We start from the raw sequence: 8,159 nt of genomic DNA, 5'->3' as shown, positions 1-8,159 counted from the left end.
CTGTTAGCTCTAATGACAGTGACCCATCCTTAGACAAAACCGACCTGCCTTAATTTATAACTTTTATATTCACTATAATTCAATGGAATTGCGACGGATATTATCCGCGCTTAGAACGTCTACAGCTACTGATATCTCTCCACAACCCCACCTTCATTTGCTTACAGGAAACTAACTTCACGTCAACTAATCTCCATACACTCAAAGATTTTGAAGGGTATCATTACATCAGATCTGTCTGCTCTAGAGCTAGTGGAGGTGCATCTATATTTGCTTCTAAAGACCATTACTCCACTCTTCTTCCTCTGACTACCAATCTCGAAGCCGTCGCCATCACTACTTACTGCCCTAACAAACTTACAATATGCTCTATATACATCCCTCCTGACTACATTCTAAAGGAAGAAGAACTTCTTGATTTAGTATACCAACTCCCCCAACCCTATATAATTGTAGGAGACTTCAACGCCCACAACACTATGTGGGGCTCCTCGCGTACATTCGGACGTGGTAAAGTTGTTGAAAATATTCTTGATTGCACTAGTTCATGTATCCTTAATACGGGATCACACACCCACTTTAACATTGCTTCAGGTGCTTTTTCTGCCATCGATCTAAGCATATGTGATCCCAAATCGGCCCCCAAATTATCCTGGCAAACAGCGGACGACCTTCACGACAGCAACCATTTCCCTATAATTATACGTGACAACACCTATGACCAAGTTTCAGTGAGAAGTTATTGGCGCTTCAACAAGGCTAATTGGCCAGAGTTCTCCAAAAAATCGGAATCCCTAATATGTAAATTACCTAACTCTAATAATATCGATGATTCCATAAAACTATTCTCAGATGCCATAATTAAAGCAGCATTAACTCATATTGGCAAAACTACAATTAGCTCCCGACATAAAGTTGTTCCTTGGTGGAACTCTCAATGTGAACTCGCAATTCGACAATCAAAGACTGCGCTCAATCAATACCGCAAACATAAAAGTCCTGAAAATTTAATTAAGTATAAAAAGCTGAAAGCCAAAGCCAAATACGTTGTCAAACAGAGCAAGAAAACATCCTGGCATAACTATGTATCGTCTTTGAATGATAACACAAATCCCTCCCAAATGTGGAAAAAAATCCGACAAGTTCAGGGACAAAAAACTAACACCAAAATTACCCATTTAATCTCTAACAGCACTTCTTCTAGCAACAGCCAAATTATTTGCAATACCCTGGCTAATACATTTGAGGAACAATTTCACAACAAACTCAAACCCCTAATTTCATCCTCTACACAAGAACCGCTCTCCTACAACCTCACTTCACAGCACTTACAAGATATCGACAATATTAATTCTCCTTTCTCACTTTCTGAACTTACATCTGCTTTATCCTCATGCAAAAATACTTCTGCCGGCCCTGATGATATCCCTTATATTTTTCTTAAAAACCTACCCAACCGCTGCCTCACTTTCCTGTTAGACATATATAACTCTATCTGGTCTTCTCAAATATTTCCTACTCAATGGAACACATCCGTAATTATACCTGTCCTAAAACATGGCCAAACACCAATCTTTCCTCAGTCCTATAGACCGATTTCTCTCACTTGCACCATGTGCAAATTAATGGAAAAGATGATAAACAGACGTCTTTTATGGTTTATTGACAAACACCAAATTTTACCTAAAGAACAATCCGGTTTTCGCCGACATCGTTCCACAAGCGATAACCTCGTCCTCCTTCATACGCACATCGCCGGAGCTATTAATAACAGTCAAGAAGTGATTGCCTGCATTTTTGATATTGAAGCTGCCTTCGATAAAATACCTAGACAGGTTATTCTCGATAAACTATTATTATATGGCCTTAATGGTAATATTTTTAAATTCATCAAGCACTTTCTTAGCTCTAGATCTTTCAGAGTCTCTGTAAATGGTTGTATATCATCACCACACATCCAACAAGACGGAGTCCCTCAGGGCTCTGTATTAAGCCCCACATTGTTTATTTTATCAATTAACCATATATGCCACAGTCTTCCTTCCCCAGTCAAATTTACTTCATATGCTGATGACCTTGTAATTTATTGCCATGGTGTTGCGACCACTACTACTTGCAAACTTCTCCAAACATCTGTGGACTTATTACAAAATAGATTGACTGCCATCGGCCTGTCCCTCTCATCTACAAAATCACAACTCATTAAATTTACCAGAAAAACACTCTCCACTGCCCCTAAGATCTTAGTGAATAACCACCCTCTCCCAGTCGTTGATCACCGCAAAATTCTAGGACTAATATTCGACTCCCGACTTTCTTGGAAACTACATATTCAGGAAACTAGAGCAGAGTGCCTAAAACGTTTAAATATTATCAAAACACTTTCCCACTACCAATGGGGCGCTAACGAATGTACACTATTAAAAGTATATAGGTCTCTCATTCGCTCTAAACTCGATTACGGCAGCTTTATATATATGTCAGCATCCAAAACATCTTTACAAACCCTTAATTCTGTGCATAATACTGCTATCCGCCTCTGTTTAGGAGCTTTTCGTAGCAGTCCAGCTGAGAGCCTCTACCGCGAAGCCAACGAACCTCCTCTTTGGCTTAGGCGCCAATATCTCCTCCTTTCTTACGCTGCCTCTACTTCAGCTAACCTTTCTAATCCAGTACACACACTGCTGACATTACCCAACTATACTAGTACTCTCCCTCCTGCTCCACGCATACACACTATCGCCCTCTTACTTCCAACTTTAATACCACATATAAATTTATCCATAACTAACCCTCTCCCGATCCCGCAGAACTCTCCTTGGACCAAAACTTTACCGAAATTTAATGTGTCACTTACAAAGTTTAGTAAGGGAGAAACCAACCAGGATTTGATTAGGAAATCCTTACTAGAAATTCTTAATTTTAAGAAATTCGATCGGGTACTCTACACTGACGCATCAAAGAGCGAAACGGGGGTTGGTTGTGCGGTTACCACTACGGAAACAGTCGTTAGTTCATGTCAAATACCTGCCACATGCAGCGTTCACACTGGTGAACTGTATGCTATTTACCAAGCCTTCAAACTCTGTACAGCACCCAATCAACATATTGCAATCTGTACAGACTCCCTTGCCTCTATCCAGTCCATCAATAATCTATTTACTAATCACCCTCTTGTAGAAAAAATCCATGATATTTACCAAAATCTTATCATCCACGACATCCATATCACTATCATATGGATTCCCTCCCACATCGGGATTATGGGTAACGACAACGCCGATCGCTTTGCCAAAGAAGCTGCTGTATCCAATTGTACACCACGTAATATACAAATTGCCAGTGACCTAAAAACTAGTATAAAGAAACTCGTACGAAATTACTGGCAGAATCATTGGAACCAATCCACTACATTTTTACACCAAATAGATCAGACGATTGAGCGGTTCGTTATCCCTGGTATAACTAGAAATGAGATGGTTGTTGCTAGAAGATTGCGTATTGGTCACACCAGATGTACACATGGTCACCTAATGAATTCTGCACCTAAGCCAATCTGTCACTATTGCCAATCTCCACTAAGCGTTCTACACATCCTTGTGGACTGCCCTCACTACAATAAACGACGCCAAGAACTGGGCATGGAAGGCGACATCAAAGATATATTATCGAACCAGAGCCAAGTCATCACAGCTATCCAGTTCCTGAAGCTAGAAAACTTATTAAATAGTATATAACTATAGTATATAATATGTAATTGTACCTTTATAATTGTATCCACGGTGCCTCGTGCTAATGGCCGAAGCTGTCACAAGCACGTTAAATTAAATAAAAAAAAAAAAAAAAAAAATGAAAAAGTAATTTCAAGAGTGAACTGATAACACAGTTTAGTATTTATCTATAAGCATGTAATTCCAAATAAAAACTATTAAAGGAGCAAATGGCACGAGTTCTAATTATTCAAATTTTAGTGATAATGAAACCCTCTTAGTAACAAGTGTGTTTATAAATCAAAAATTAAATTCAGTGGGTATATACCTATATAAGATAAGGATCATAATAACAGAGGGAGACCTACCAATGTCATATATCAGGAATCAACAGTATTACCGTCGTCGACCAAATCATTATTTACTCGACAAGCCTTTTTGGGTTCTGGAATGTTCAAGAATTCTTCTCAATTTTGATGTATTTTTCGCTTAAATTTTTGTTAATTTTTTATTTTTAAAATTGCACAGCACTGGTCGCACCGGATATTACCAGATATTTCAACAACAAGGAATATCTAAAAGAAGAACTTGATATACCTACTAACTTTAAAAGTCACCAGAGCAACTGAAAATAGTAAAACGGGAAAACTGATGGTACATTCAAAGTACATACAGAGATATTCAAATAAGTGGACGAAGAAAATATTCCTATGTTAGCAAGACTGTTCAATGTAATGTATACATCTGATAGGATTTCACAAGGTTGGTTGAAAACATGCTTAACTAATTCATTATCGAATACAGGGTGTCCAGAAATTCTCATGACAAATGAGAACCGGAGATTCCTTAGATAATTTTAAGCCCATTTAATGAAATTCATCTAGTTCGAAAATGATTCCTCAGGGAGCTAGAGCTTTTTGAAGATGGCGCCTTGTAATTAATTTTTTTAATACCTTCAGAACGCTTCTATTTAGAAAAGCGAAACCTCTAGTACCTTCTAGTACCGTTCATAGGCGTCTGTTTTGGATAGATCAACCGTTATTTTAACGTGGAACCTTTTTGTGTTAACTTAACCGCAAATTTATGTCACACATGTGACATATGTGGCGCCCTCTATCAGTTACATTAAAGTGTGTATAAAATTGTAATTTTTCCTACTCAAAAGCATCCAATTGTAAATTTTTGTCCATAAATTTTTACAAACGTAAAAGTTATAGTGAAAAATAAAATTTTAAATTTCCAATTTAACACCTGTATCTTTCTTAACATCAACATTTTATTAAAGAAAGTTGACTTAAATCGTAATATTTTAAAGTGCAGAATCTACGGGTTCTATTTGTACAATTACTTAAGGACCACCCTGTATAACGCGAGAACTACGCGGTATTTTAACAATACTTGCCGTCGGGATAACGGGGACTCTCCGACGGCAATGTCGTTTGTATAATTTACTCTGGTGGCTCTACTGTCCGGTGAGGCTGACGATAACCCGGCGCTGCTAACGCTGTCCTCAATCAAAACTTAATTAAAAGTTAATTAAGTTAAAAAAAACCAATTTAATAATTATTAGTGATTTTCTTGGGTCTGTCTTGAAGAACAAAGTTTTAGAAAGAAAGCTTATTATTATAAATAGGCACTCTCCGTGGTTTTTCTATATTTAGCTGACTTCTATATTTTGTCTTTAAAGAAGCCACCGCAGTTTCATAACGGTATGATGTTGAACATAATAATAAAATGTAAAATCCCCTTGCTTTTATCGCAGAAAACTAATCATGTACTTCTGCGCAAAATTCAAAAACAAAGACATAACAGAATATTCGAAACAAATCGGAACGACTCACGAAACCGCGAAAATATCTGATATGGTAGACACAAAAGCAATAAAAAGCACAGGATTTTGTTTTGTCAATGCTGAAGATAGGTGTTGTTGACAAATATCACTAAATATCTGTGTTCATGTAATTTGTAATTTGTAATTTTGTAACATAAACAACAGACTGAGACAAACAAGAAACTGTATAAGACAACTAAACTCAGTGTTGTGGGATAAGAACATTACGATAAAGACAAAAAAGAGAATATATAACACCCTGACAAGAAGTATCCTGACATATGGGTCCGAAAACTGGACAATAAACAAGAGAAATAGAGGTAGAATAAGAGCAGTAGAAATGGAGTTCCTGAGGAGAAGCTGTAGACTTACAAAAAGAGACAGAATTGAAAACGCAGAGATTAAGCGGAGAATGGGAATGCAATCAGACATAATCGACTATATAGAAAAGAAGAGACTATCCTGGTACGGCCACGTCAGAAGAGCGGACAGAGGACGCTGGATAAACAAAATCACAGAATGGAGCCCGATTGGAAGAAGAAAGAGAGGAAGACCCCGAAGGTCATTCAGAGATGAAATCGATGAGGCTATGGAGAAAAGAACCCTGCGAGATGGAGACTGGAATGACAGGGAAAATTGGAGAAAACGGTTGAGTGAAGGAAGACAGTGAAAACTGTGGAAATCCTTAGTAGTAGTAGTATGTAATTTGTAAGGTTTACAATTAAGGTCGTAGTGTAGGTTTAGAGCTAAAAAACTCTAACAGTGAGCCACGAATAGTGTAAGCAACGAATGCGTATGCATATATGCATCTATGTTATAGCCGTTGCTAAACGGTTAAGAAACGTGTATGTCTAATATCAAATCTTCAGAATTCATATCCGAAATTGGACAGTATAATTTTATCACCCAGTAGACCGAATGAATCTATTTGTTATTAAATACATACACGTAGTTAATTAGGTTACATACACATTTGGTCAATTATCAATAATATAATTTGGACATCAGTCAAAAGTGCTGACAAAGTTAAACAATTTACATAAATTAAATACACATATCACGCGAGGTCCGCGAAAATATTGACCCAATTAAAACTTATATAAAACTAAGATCTCTTGCCTAGAGAAGCATTCAATCAATATTCACTCAACAAACTTGATAGTCTTCAACGATCAACTTCATCAGTCTCTACTCAAAGTAATCCCGGGTCAACACCCATAGTGTACGTCTCAACAATAAACTCTGCTACTATTATTTGGTGTTTCCATTACAATTGAACGAACATCTTCACTGAGCCAACGAAGGGGAATTTGTTCATGTACTTAGAGAAACCCCAGGCAAAATGAAATTCTTGAATAAAGTTTATTTTACGAATATTTTGAGCCATCTGTTAATTTTAAAAGGTTATTATATTACAGACTCCACATATATTTCTTTCTAATATGGCGATTACAGTCTAAAAGCGTTCGACACATTGGACTAGTTTACACCTTCGAAAGTGTCTTACGAATTTGCTAAATGTCATAGTGTTGGTCAAAAATCTCGCGCGTATTGAAAAACAAAATAAAATCTATTAAACGCGTTCAAAATGCCTAGAATGCATTTGAATGAAGAGCAAAACACAAGAGCAATTGCCAAATTCGAAGAAAGTATACTCATCATTTAAGAAATAGTAGAAAATTCTTGGTCGACGTATGGGGATGGATAAGTGCTGAAGGCACGGGCATTTGAAAATGTGCGTTTAAACGAGGTAAAAAATCAAAAAATCGGCTACTAGATATGTAAGGGTGAATTGGCTACTAGATATGAAAAGGTAACTATTGAATGGTCGCAGCTGTACATATATAAATATAAAATTGAAATTGTATTATTAAATTAAAATCAAACAAAGTAAATCTTGCTTATAGCTTTACAAAACATAAAATGATACTTATGGCTTCTGATGTTGTCTTCAAGTAGTTAAACAGGATTTCAGAATGTATTTGTTAATGCTAGCTCTAGTTGTTCATATTGGTATTAAACTCCAAGGGTATGTTCCCACAACAGCGGCCACCTACTGCAGTATTTTATTCAGTTAAATTAAAGTAAAGATACTAATAATATTGTATATGGTTTACAAATAAACATGTGGGTTGGAGGTTACATATGTATCAAAAGAAGTCAAATACGAAATTATAAAAAGGCATTGGATATTGGTTAAATATTAAATATTAACTTACTCCAGAGAATATTTAACAATATAGCTTAAATAATCAAAGACAATATAAAAACTAATATTATCAACCTCTACAGAATTGACATGATAGAGCAGAGTTGCCAAATGGCAGATATACTTGTTCGACTGAACTGGGCATAGAAATTTATACGTTCTATGTCTATGACATAGAAAAGATTGGACCCAAATACAGGAAATATAACTGAAATAAATGAACATTGACAGCAAGAACAAAAGTTGAGCGCCAACTATTTTTAAAATAAAAATAGTAAAATAAAAGAGAAAGGTAATAAATGAATAAAATCAAAAGAAATTAAAATAAAATAATTATTAAAAGAAAAATAACAAACACGTGACGTTACAACGTTATTGTATAGTCATGTTTTAATAACAATTTTGTCAT

This window comes from Diabrotica undecimpunctata, chromosome 5 (genome assembly GCF_040954645.1).
Source record: "Diabrotica undecimpunctata isolate CICGRU chromosome 5, icDiaUnde3, whole genome shotgun sequence".
Taxonomy (NCBI): domain Eukaryota; kingdom Metazoa; phylum Arthropoda; class Insecta; order Coleoptera; family Chrysomelidae; genus Diabrotica; species Diabrotica undecimpunctata.
Note: the sequence above shows the minus strand (reverse complement) of the source record.